Source organism: Dipodomys spectabilis, unplaced genomic scaffold, assembly GCF_019054845.1.
Source record: "Dipodomys spectabilis isolate Male_0828 unplaced genomic scaffold, ASM1905484v1 ptg000178l, whole genome shotgun sequence".
In the NCBI taxonomy this organism is placed as follows: domain Eukaryota; kingdom Metazoa; phylum Chordata; class Mammalia; order Rodentia; family Heteromyidae; genus Dipodomys; species Dipodomys spectabilis.
This window is the reverse complement of record NW_024870855.1, coordinates 5,817,183-5,830,221: the sequence shown is the minus strand read 5'-3', so window position 1 is coordinate 5,830,221 and position 13,039 is coordinate 5,817,183. Positions and strand designations below refer to the sequence as shown.

Genomic DNA, 13,039 nt, shown 5'->3' with positions numbered 1-13,039 from the left:
CTAAATTTAAATGAATCCTAACTTTATCTTATTTGCCACTAGAAAATCTAAAACTTAGTTATTTTCAAATTAACCTGGTTAATGAATATCTTTCTGCAAAACTTCATGTTCAAGCATTTTAGACATCATTTGAATTTTTTCTCTTCAACAAAGCCTTTATTTATTTGTTTGTTTACTTATGTTGGTACTGGGGTTTGAACTCAAGGCCTCATACTCTCACTTGTTATTCTCACCCATCCTGGTGCTCTACCACTTGAGCCACAGCTCTACTTCTGGTTCTGGTTCACAGCTCTGGATCTTTGCTGGTTAATTGGAGGTAAGAGTCTCATGGACTTTTCTGTTGTGGATGGCTTTGAACTTTAGCCATCAGTTCTTAGCCTCCTGAGTTACTAGGATTACAAGTGTGAGCCACCAGTGCCCAGTGCAATGAAGTCTTTAAAAACATTCTTGAAATAATTTTTTTTTGCCAGTGCTGGGCCTTGAACTCAGGGCCTGGGCACTGTCCCTGAGCTTCTTTGGCTTAAGGCTAGCACTCTACCACTTGAGCCACAGCACCATTTCTGGCTTTTTCTGTTTGTGTGGTACTGAGGAATCCAACTCAGGGCTTCATACATACTAGGCAAGCACTCTATCTCTAAATCACATTCCCAGCCCCTTTGAAATCATTTGAAAAATATGTTAGGGATATTCTAAAAATTTAGTATTGTCTAAAAAAATTTCTAATAAATGTTTTAATTCATGTAGACTTCCAAGTTTAAATGTTTTTATTTAAGACATTAGGTATCACCGGGCGCTGGTGGCTCATGCCTGTAATCCTAGCTACTCAGGAGGCTGAGATCTGAGGATCGCGGTTCAAAGCCAGCCCAGGCAGGAGAGACCTTGAGACTCCTATCTCCAATAAACCACCAGAAAACCGGAAGTGGTGCTGTAGCTCAAGTGGTAGAGCACTCGCCTTGAGCTGAAGAGCTGAGGGACAGCGCCCAGGCCCAGAGTTCAAGCCCCAGGACCGACAAAAAAAAAAAAAAAAAGACATTAGGTATCAGTCTATTTTTCTGGCTTTAATTCTGGAAGTATAACCTAGATTTGATTTGTGTGTGTGTGTGTGTGTGTGTGTGTGTGTGTGTGTGTGTATACACTTGCACATGCACATGTGCCAGTACTGGGGCTTGAATTTAAGGCCATGAGTTTTTGTTTAGCTTTTTTCCCTCATGGCTGGTGTTCTACCACTTGAGCCATAACTCTACTTCTGTGTTTTTGCTAGTTAACTGCTGGAGATTAGGGTTTCACATAGACTTTTCTGTCTAGGCTGGCTTGGAACTGTTGATCCTCAGATCTCACCTTCTTGGGGAGCTAGGTGTGAGCCCTCAGCACCTGGCTGAATATAAATTAGTTTGCAAAAAGGTATTTTTTTCTAATGTAATCAAAGATTTGACCTATTGAGAATATTTCCCTGATGGAAAAAGGTTTCTTTTTGTTATTATTATTGCTGCTGTTGTTGTTGTTGTGTGTATGTGTGTGTGTATGTATGTGTGTATCAGCCATAAGCTGTTCAATGCTAGTGCTATACCACTTGAGCTCACAGCTCCACTTCCAGCTTTTAAGAATCTCAAGGATTTTCCTGGTTGAGATGGCTTTGAACCATGATCCTCAGATCTCAACCTCCTGAATAGCTAAGATTATGGGTGTGAGCCACTAGTTCCTGCCTAGTATTAGTTTTTTTTTTTTTTAGCTATCCATGTTACCATGAGCTTCATATTTTCTAAAACTTCCTATGAACTGTTTAGAGGAATTGTATTCATTGTAGTTCACTTATTATGCACAAATAATGCCTATTACCAGACCTGTTTTGTAGAAGATGCTAATGAGCAGAGGTCAGAGCTTCAGCAAAGGGTTGAGAAGCATCCCAGGAAAGGTGACCTGTGGAGATGGTTCTGATGGTGAGAAGCATCCCAGGAAAGGAGACCTGCGAGATGGTTCTGATGGTGAGAAGCATCCCAGGAAAGGAAACCTGCGAGATGGTTCTGATGGTGAGAAGCATCCCAGGAAAGGAGACCTGTGGAGATGGTTCTGATGGTGAGAAGCATCCCAGGAAAGGAGACCTGCAAGATGGTTCTGATGGTGAGAAGCATCCCAGGAAAGGAGACCTGCAAGATGGTTCTGATGATGAGAAGCATCCCAGGAAAGGAGACCTGTGGAAATGGTTCTGATGGTAAGAAGCATCCCAGGAAAGGTGACCCGTGGAGATGGTTCTGATGGTGAGAAGCATCCCAGGAAAGGAGACCTGTGGAGATGGTTCTGATGGTGAGAAGCATCCCAGGAAAGGTGACCCGTGGAGATGGTTCTGATGGTGAGAAGCATCCCAGGAAAGGAGACCCGTGGAAATGGTTCTGATGGTAAGAAGCATCCCAGGAAAGGTGACCCGTGGAGATGGTTCTGATGGTGAGAAGCATCCCAGGAAAGGTGACCCATAGAGATGGTTCTGATGGTGAGAAGCATCCCAGGAAAGGAGACCCGTGGAGATGGCTCTGATGGTGAGAAGCATACCAGGAAAGGAGACCTGCGAGATGGTTCTGATGGTGAGAAGCATCCCAGGAAAGGAGACCCGTGGAGATGGCTCTGATGGTGAGAAGCATCCCAGGAAAGGAGACCTGCGAGATGGTTCTGATGGTGAGAAGCATCCCAGGAAAGGAGACCTGCGAGATGGTTCTGATGGTGAGAAGCATCCCAGGAAAGGAGACCCGTGGAGATGGTTCTGATGGTGAGAAGCATCTCAGGAAAGGAGACCTGTGGAGATGGCTCTGATGGTGAGAAGCATCCCAGGAAAGGAGACTCGTGGAGATGGCTCTGATGGTGAGAAGCATCCCAGGAAAGGTGACCCATAGAGATGGTTCTGATGGTGAGAAGCATCTCAGGAAAGGAGACCTGTGGAGATGGCTCTGATGGTGAGAAGCATCTCAGGAAAGGAGACTCGTGGAGATGGCTCTGATGGTGGCAGGGGCTGGCATACCTGAGGTGGAGAAAGGGGATTTATTTTTATTTTTTATAATGGTGACTCAGTGAGTGGAGAGAAAATTGATTCAAACATTTGATCTGGGATCAAAGAATCTTTATTATGAACGGTCAATGTTAAAAATATGAAACATACGGAAGCTGTTGCCTGTGAAGTCATTTGCGTACTCTAACTGCAGAGATGTAAAAACCGGTTCATTGCTCTAAACAAGTACAGATTTTCTTCCTGGGCCATATGTTTTGGAGTTTCCTCTCTCTAAAAGAAAAAAAAAGAAAGAAAGGCTGAGGAAAGAGGGAGAGAGATTACTGGTTGACATATTCTTAACTGTTGAAAAGAACTGTACTAAAATCTTTTTATTTTTGATTCATTACTGCTTATTGATCTGAATATTTTGGAACTTCTTTATAAATAGCCATAAGACCATTTTTGAGAAAGTTTCTTTCAGTACAAAGCAGAATATTTGTCATAAGTCTCAATACTAAAATATAATCTATTGTTATGATCAGTGTTATTATAGTTTTTTTTCCCACAAAGGATACTGTTGGAGGGTCTTGAAGAATGCCATAGTTCACCTTGATTTTCCCATATGTGAGTCAGGAATGATAATTCCTGTTATGAGCCATTAAGGTCATGTCTGTAGAAACTGAGCATCTCAGAAGGAGGGCTCTGTCTGCCTGTACAGGATTTCACTGCTATTTGTATCATTTGTCTGAGCAAATGAGTGAATGCTGCAATCTGATCAGCCTTTTAAATCTTTGTACTTACCCTTATAAGTAAACTTGTACTAAAAATCCTCTTCTTTCCTTATTCTGATGCAGTTACACTTTCCTCTTGGTCAGACATGGTGAGTACATTTCTTTTAAGTATTTTTATTCAGATTTATCTAGTGACAAGGGACTCAGCATTCAAATTGGCCTTGTAGAAGGCAAGGGCTGCAATTTGTGACAGTGAACAGTCAAATTGTTCTTTTGTAAGTGAGGTCCATGAGGAGAGAGATGGAGTGGTTCTGTCTCCTGGGGAGAAAGGCAGCACTGCTGAATGAATAGTATTCATTTACCCCTTTTCTTTCTAAAACAGGATTTAAGATCCTGTTTGATTAATGAATTTGAGGAGGGTTCCTATTAGGAAGTGCTCATTGACAGGGTTAAAATAGGAGTGAGGATATTGAGTTCAAAGCTTGAAGGTCGGAAAATTTTCTTGTGTAGAGAGTAAATCTTGGCTTGTAGCAAATTCTATTTTATATCCCCTAACATGATACAGAAGAAGAGGGAGAGTGAGCATATGTAAGCTATTTTAAGCTGATTGATGCCAACACTAATGGGCATTTCTATTTGAAGTATATTGACATCCATTTTATAGTCATTTAGACTGAAGGCCTCTTTCATTGGGGGCAACATGCATCACTTCTCAACTTTGTGCACAGAATCTTCTGGAGTTCCATTCTCAAAGACTGGATTTAGTGAGTTTGAGCTGTGGCACAGGAAGCTTCAACATGAATAAGCACTGTAGTTGATTTTGGCACAAGTGGTCTGTAGCCATGATGGAATAATTCATGAGGCCTACTATGAGTCTTGCCACTAGTCAGGTAACTTCTGTCAAGGTATTTAATCTTTTCTAAGCATCTGCTTCCTCGTATGTAAAACATAGGTTAAAACATAGAACACCCATACATATATATATATAACATATATAATATAATATATATAACATATATATCACATAACTACATTAACTTAAAGCTGGAGGGGTTTTGTAAGAGTTTATAGTAGATAACTAAAATACTTAGGATAGTCCTAGTTTACTTTGCACTCTTAATAAATGTTACTGTAAATGTTGGGTGGGGATGTTGAAGCTCTGGGGAGGACTCATCAAATAAGCTCCTCCTACCCCTCCCACACTACACAGTGATAGAACATGGACAGAACACATGGAGCTTGGAACTTTGTGAGAGGACTCTGATAGAAAACAGCGGAGGACTTGAGGGACAACATCAGAATTTGAAGGATTTCTAAACTGGCAACTCTAGTTACTATATTAACTAGATCCAGTGGAGTATGAAGCCCAGAATACCAGGATACAGAGCTGAGCTCCAGCATTCCTTCTTTTTTTTTTGTTCTTATATATTTTTTATTGTAAAGATACTGTACAGAGAGGTTACAGTTACATGAGCAAGGTAATGAGTCCATTTCCTATAGAGCATTGTTATACCCTCCTTTATTTTTCCCTTACCATCCCTTTCCTCCCCAACTCTTCTCTCCCTTCCCCCCCCCCCCGACAAATTTATAGAGTTCCTTTTCAACATACTGTCTTGTACATCTCATTGTTACAATGGGTCATCCTGTATCCTTATTTCAACATTTTGTTATTTCCCTTCCCCTCCCCAAATCAGAAAAAAAGTATATACAAGATGCAGGGCACTGGAATGAAATATAGTGACAACAGGGGTTATACCATGGGGGAAGAACATACAAAGAAACAAAAAAATCACAAAGCACATTATAAGTACATTAAAAAGAACAGCAACAAAGATAAAACCTCTTGTGTCCCTATCTTGGGGTTCATTTCACTTAACACCATCTTATCTGGTCATATGTACATAGCTTTTGACCTTTTCTGCTTGTTCTAGACATATACTAGTTATTGCAGATAAGGGAAACCATGGGACCTATGTTTCTTTGATTCTGGCTTACTTCACTTAATACAATTTTTTCCAAGTCTGTCCATTTCCTAACAAATGGAGTGGTGTCATTCTTTCTGATAGAGGCATAGAATTCATATATATATACACTGAGGTGCATGTGGGTTGGTTCCATATCTTAGCTATGGTAAATAATGCTACATAGTTGTGCTGGTAGCTTTAGTATGGTCTTGTTTGTGATCATTTGGGTAAATGCCCAAAAGTGGGATTGCTGGGTCATAGGGCAGCTCTATGTGTAGTCTTTTGAGGAACCTCCATACTGCTTTTCAGAGTGGTAGAACAAGTTTACACTCCCACCAACAATGCAGTAGGGTTCCCTTTTGGCCACATTCCCTCCATCAAGTATTCGTTCTTATTTCTGACATAAGCCACAAGTGGCAGAATGTGGAAATCCTGTTTTGTCTTCTCCACTTCCTCTATTCTCAGCCCTGAAGCCATCTTGTAGCATCAGAGGCAGAGGAGCCAGAGACAAGTCTGACAGGGAAGAACTTTCTTCTTTATGATGAGTTGAGTGATGAATCTGCTTGCTTTTGTCTCATCTCTCTTCATACTTGTCTTCTGCCCTGTGTTTTTAAGAATGGGAACCCAAAAGGATACTCCAGGGAACTGAAAAGTACTGAAACAGGGAAGAACTTTGCAAAGCAGTCCTTAACATTGTTGTTGATGCACTGCTGTGCTTACCCCTGTGCTGCACAGGCCCTGAATGGATTTTGATTAGCATACCAAACATGTTGAGAACTGAATTAGTAAATACACAATGAGCCAGGTTGGAGTGTGACCATTAAGTAGGGTACATGGAGGACAGATCCAGACAGCTCTGCCAAGGCTTTGAAATGGAAGCAACATGAGAACTCAGTGCACAGAAAGTGGCTTGGAACTTGTGCTTGGACCTTACCAGGTCAACTGTCTCCTAAAAAGAAAATCATCAAAAAGTCTATGCAATTTATACAAAACCCAGAGACTCTTAAGACAATATTCAAAATGTCCAGGATATAATCCAAAATTACTCAGCGTATGAAGAACCAGGGCTTGTATGAGAAAAGACAATCAATAAATGCCAAGGCCAAGACAACACAGATGTGGGAATTAACTCTCAAAGTCTTTAAATCAGCTATTTGAAAACACTCTAACATCGCAGACACTGTTGAAATAAATGAGACCGTAGAAATATTTAGCAAAGAAGGAAGGAAACTCAAAAGGCTAGAAGTTCTAGAACTGGGAGATAGAATAACTACAGAAAGGAACTCCAATGTGTGGATTTTGCTCAATGGTACAATAGACGATTGAGAAAATAATCAGGGAACTTGCATGTAGATCAATAAAAACTATTCAGTCTCAACAGTCCTTTTCTATTCAAAAAATAAAAAAAGAATTGCTCCTAGGGGTCCTGGGAGATATAATCCATTATTTTTGTCATCATAATTATGAGAGGGGAAAATATTACATGCTGAAAAATATTTGAAGAAAAAGTGACTGAAAACTTCCAAAGTTGGTGGAAGATAAAAGCCTTTCAACTTAATAACCTAGGAAAATCCCAAATGGGATAAGCTCAAATGTATGCTTAAATATATCAAATTTAAACTATTGAAACTAAAGACCAAAAACAACTCAAGCCCTAAAAGCATTCTGTACATGCCTAGAGTAAAATGGTGTTTTACTTGTGGGAGAATAATGAGTCTGTTGACTATAGATCTCTTGTCATAAACAAAGCTGAGAAAGAACTAACCTTGGGAAGGAAGAATTGCCAATTCAGTTGAATATCCAGCAGAAATATACTTAAAAATGAAGGTTAAACCTGGCACTGGTGGTTCATACCTAGGACTAGCTATTCAGAAGACAGAAACCTGGAGGATCAGAGTTCCAACCCAGACCAGATAGAAAAATCCTTGAGACTCTATTGTCAATTAGCCAGTAAAATGCTAGACTAAAGACATGATTCAAGTGGTAGAGCACTAGCCAAGCAAGCAAGCAAGCTGGCATAAGTCTTGAGTTCAAAACCATGGTTTCCCTTATTTGTAATAACTAGTACATGTCTGAGACAAGCAGAAACGGTCACATAAATTGATGTTAGGTGAAATGAATCCCAAAGTAAGTATTCAAATGTTTTTTCTTTCATGCGATTGATTCTAACATATTTATAAGAAGAATTCTTTGTTGCTTTGTATGTCCCTCCCCCACGATATAACCCCTTTCACTGTATTTGATGTTGTATAATTTGTGGAGGGGAAGGGAAAAAAACATATTGTTTAAATAGGGATACAGGTGGACCCATTGCAACAATGATATGTACAACTCATTATGTCAAAAAACGAATGTTACAACTTTGGTGGGGGGGGACTGCGTGGGGGGAGGTGGGGGGAGTATGAGAAGGGATGGGAAGGGGAAACAAAGGAGGAGGCAACAATGCTTGATAAGAAATGTACTCATTATCTTGCCTATGTAATTGTAACTCCTCTGTACGGTATTTTCACAATAAAAAAAGGAAAAAGAAAAAAATAAAGAAAAGTTAACTTTTTTGTATATTTTTATTGTAAAGATACTGTACAGTGTTGTTACAGTTACATGAGTAAGGTAATGAGTACATTTCCTGTTGAGCATTGTTACCTCCTCCTTTGTTTTTCCCCTACTACCTTTCCCTCCCCACCTCCCTGAGTCAGACTCCTACTCATCCCCCATCCCCCCCAAGATGTTAAGTTCGTTTTCAACATAGTGTCTTGTACATCTCACTGTTATATGAAGTTAACTTTTAAATGAAAAGTCTCCTGTAAAAGACAACTCAAAATTTGAAAATAGCTGACCTACTCTAATGGGGTTGTTAAAGGAAGTTCTTTATTGGCAGAAGGTAAATGATGTTAGAAGAAGACAAAGGTCATTAATAATGACAGAACAACAGATGAATATAAAGGACTATCCTTCTCTTTGTGAACTTTCTGGAATGTATTTGATCAGTAAAAACCAACATTAAGAAACTATCTAATGTAATTGTCAGTGTATACTGACTGATAGACAAATACAAAGGAAGGCAAATGAACCTATATTGTGGTTAAGCTTCTTATATTCTACCTGAAGTGGTAATTGTTGAATTTAAGTGCATTGTGAAAATTGTGTGTGTGTGTGTATCACTAATGCTGTCATTGAATGTGTATACAAAACAATAGCCAAAGTAAAAATTGACCAATGTAAAATTAAAAACTTGCAATAAATTCCAAAACTTGCAGGAGAGACAGAAGAATGCACAGTGAAAAGATAAATAAATATCAATAATATAATGGCATTAAATGTGAATGATCTAGCCACATCAATTACAGCATCACAATTGTCAGAAAGGATGGAAATAAAAAAGCAAAACCAGGATACAATTCTAATGAATAGCCAAATTCACTTCAAATACAGTGACATTGACAAGGCAAAGTAGGAGGATGACAAAAGACATAAAAGCATAACAAAGTTGTAAATGCTAATCAAAGCTAAAGTGAAACTGTAGTAACAAGAACTCATTGTCACCATCTCAGAAGACTTGTTTGCAAGAAGTCTTGCACAGGGTCTGGGAAGGTGGCTCAGTGGTAGAGTGCTTGCCTTGCATACAGGAGGCCCAGGGTTCGATTCTGCAGCACTACATAGGCAGAAAAAGCCAGAGGTGGCACTGTGGCTCAAGAGGCAGAGAGCTAGCCTTGAAGAGCTGAGGGACACCGCCCAGGCCCAGAGTTCAGGCCCCATGACCAACAAATAAATAAATAAAGTCCTGCACGGAGATTTTTCTAGTACTTGTACTGGCAGAGGGGAAATTAGATGGCTTGAATTTGCCAAAGAATTGAGAAAGTTCACATTTCACAAAGAATATTTCCTTTTCCTATATCTAAAAACTAAATTATAATAGTTCTTACAGTATCACTGTTACTTTGTTCTTATGCCTTCTTGAACATACGGTATCTTATCTTTTAGTAATCAACTATGACCAGCATTAAATTATAGCAGTATTATCTATTGGGTGACATTTTTTGGGGGGGTCCAGTCATGGGGCCTAAACTCTGGTCCTGGGCGCTGTCCCTCAGCTCTTCAGCTCAAGGCTAGCCCTCTACCACTTGAGCCACAGCGCCACTTCTGGCTTTTTTCTTTTTGCTTATGTGGTGCTGAGGAATCGAACCCAGGGCCTCATGCATGCAAGGCGAGCGCTTTACTACTGAGCCACCTTCCCAGCCCTATTGGGTGACATTTTATTTATTTAATTTTTTTATTGTTACTATAAAGGTGATGTACAGAGGGATTATTGTAATATAAGTCAGTAAAGAGTATATTTCTTTTTGGACAATAAGGTGACATTTAAATGGCATGAACTTAACATGTGCTATATGAATGTCACATATGAAGTAATGACATTATAGATTAACCCTATGACCTATAGGCAGTGATCACTGTCCCAAGTTCCTCCTGGCACACAATTAATTTAAGAGGCTGTAGATCATAAGAATTTTATAATTTTAGACATGGTAGAACAGGGTCTACCTATGCAGGCATGTCTGAAAGCTCATGTCCTTCAGAGTGCTTCTGTTGTCTCTTTGTGCTTGAGTTAAGTGATTGTTGAGCTGAAGTAAGGAGGTCAGGTCTGGCAGGTGCCATATTGGCCACAGGCTGGCTTGTAGGGTCTGGGATCTTTTCTTTATGTTGGGGTAAGGGACGCTGCCCCTGTGCCCACCTATTTAGGCCATGGGGGGGCCACTGGGGGCCATGCCACATGTGTCTCTGTGATTATGTCCTGTCTCCTGGCTCCAGTCATCATAGCATCCCAACTGAGCTAAATTAGCTTGTTGATATTGCTTTTGTTACTTCTTTCCTCTTTAGCATGTTTCCTAGCTGTGTTATGTATATTTGTGTGCTGCAGGCCTTTGTAACAACTGGTGACCTGCAGCCTGTTAACTGTATAATAAAGACTCCAATATTCTATATTCTAAAATGTGGCTTCTGGGATGATTTACCTTACAACAAGCATGTTACCAGAGCTTGAGACATACAAATAAGCAAAGCATTTAACATATGCTGAAGCTTCCATTCTAGACAGGCAGAGGCACAATTAAGTAATAAATATAACAAGTTAGGGCCAAGAGTTGTGGTGGAAAGAAGGGCAATATAGGGAGGGGTCAGGTTAGTGCCTATGGTTGGTACAGTAGCTGAGGAGTCCTTTTAAGAAATTAACATTTGCTAGGTACTGGTAGCTTATCCTGTAATCCTAGCTATTCAAGAGGCTGAGATCTGAGGACTGCAGTTTGAAGTCAGCTTGGGAAGGAATGTTTATGAGACTCCTTTATTTCCAAGTAACTAGCAAAAAGCCAGAAGTGGAACTATGGTTCAAGTGGTAGAGAGTTAATCTTGTGTGGAAAAGGTAAGGTATAATGAGCGATCAGGCCTTTAGTTCAAGCTCTAGTATTGCCACACCGACACACCTACACACCTACACACACACACACACACACACACACACACACACACACAAGAAATTAGTAGTTGAGCAAACTCAATGAAGGAAAGCAGGAGCTAGCCAAGTGAACTTCTGGTGGCAGTTGTTGCAGGCAAGAGAAGAGCTGGTGTAAATGTCCTAAGGTAAAATTGTAGTATGTTGGGGCTTACTCAGTCCCATGAAAGACCAGCCAGGTCCGAGGAAAGGTAAGTTCCCCAGCCTCCCTTAGCCCAGAGACAACCAGACACAGCAGGGTCTCAAGTCAAGAAGGAACTCGTTTATTAACAAGCAGCAAACACTTTTTTAAAGCAAAAGACTGCATGGGAGAGGAGGAAATAGAACCAACCAATCACTGTAAAGGTCACACCCCATCGTGCACCTAAGCTTCCAGGAGCTGTTTATGCACTGAACATAAACAAATCCGGCTCTGCCCACTCAACTTCCTCTCAGGGCCATCTTTGCTGTCTGTGTGCCAGCAAAGCTGGCATGGCTGCCCAGAAAAGCAAGAGGAGGAGATGGGAGGAAGTGACTTTCTTGAGATGTCAGGCCATGTCCTGTCCGATTTTGGTAATGATCATAAGGACCTTGTTTTTTTGCTATAAGGGGGCATTGGATGATAGGAAAATTAAAGCCTTTTCAGTTTTTGTTATCAGGTCTTATTTTCTTTCATGGGACCATTCATTTTTTTTTTAATTTAATTTTATTTTATTTGAGAACATACTGTACAGAGGGGTTACAATTACATGGGCAAGATAATGCATACATTTCTTACCAAGCATTGCAGCCTCCTCCTTTGTTTACCCTTCACCTCCCTTCCCAGCCTCCCCCCTCCCCCCCCCACCCAATCATACCCCCCCCCCCCCACCGACATTGTAAAGCTGGTTTTGACATGACATTTTGTACTTCTCATTGTTGCAACAGGTCCACCTGAATCCTTAAACGACTTGTTTGTCCCCATCTCCTCCACATGTTATACTGACATCAAATATAGTGAAAGCGGGGGTTACACTGTGGGGGAGGGACATACAAAGCAACAAAGAAGTAATCTTATAAATGCGTTAGAAACACATGCATGAAAGAAACAAAAACATTAAAATACATATTTGAGGGTTCGTTTTCCTAACATCACATTATCTGACTTTTTCCGCTTGACTCATACCTATACTAGATATTGCTGAAAGACCCCAGCCCGTGCTTGCCCACTAGGTACCCCAAGAAAGTTGCTGCCCCTTACCCTGCATACCTAAGGGGGTGGTGGGGCAGGATAAGTGCAGGCCGCTAACCAGGAAACGAAACCTCGAGCCTCTGAGTCACCGCCTGCAGACCCTAGCCTGACCCTAGTACATGCCTTAAAGCCAGACATTCCTAGAAAATAGCCGACCCACCTGTCCCTTCCTGTAAAACCTAACCCTAATGGCAGGGTAGGGCAGGATGTAATAAATCACTTGTCAAAATTAGGGAACAAACAGTTTCGGTGCATAACGACCCGCACAGACTTGTCCGGGCAAGTACCGACACGTCAGCTTTCCCCCCAACCCCACCTACCCCATCTGGCTAGCTTAACCTGACCAATCCTCACCCTGAGCGTAATTTGAAATTAACCAATCATCCCCCTGTAACCACGCATCTCGCTTCTGTAACCTCGCTTCTGCTGTCCATAAAAAGAGGGTGCTTTCAAGCACTCGGCGCGCAAGTCTCCCGATAGACTTTGTCGCCCCGGGTACCCGTGTAACCGGTTCTCAGACACTTGACTCGAACCTTGTGGATCTCGTGGTTAAGTGCACCTGGGAGCCGAGGCATGCCCGAATAAACCTCTTGCTGATTGCATCCGCACAAGTGGTCTCGTTGTTCCTTGGGGAAGGGTCTCTTCAGACTGAAG

General features: G+C 41.0%; 1 protein-coding gene across 2 annotated transcripts in view; it reads left to right on the top strand.

Annotated features, from left to right (window-relative positions):
- The window catches only part of Sugct (succinyl-CoA:glutarate-CoA transferase), a 604,197-nt gene that overhangs the window by 216,551 nt on the left and 374,607 nt on the right, over nucleotides 1-13,039 (top strand). The gene's annotated exons all lie outside the window — the stretch shown is intronic.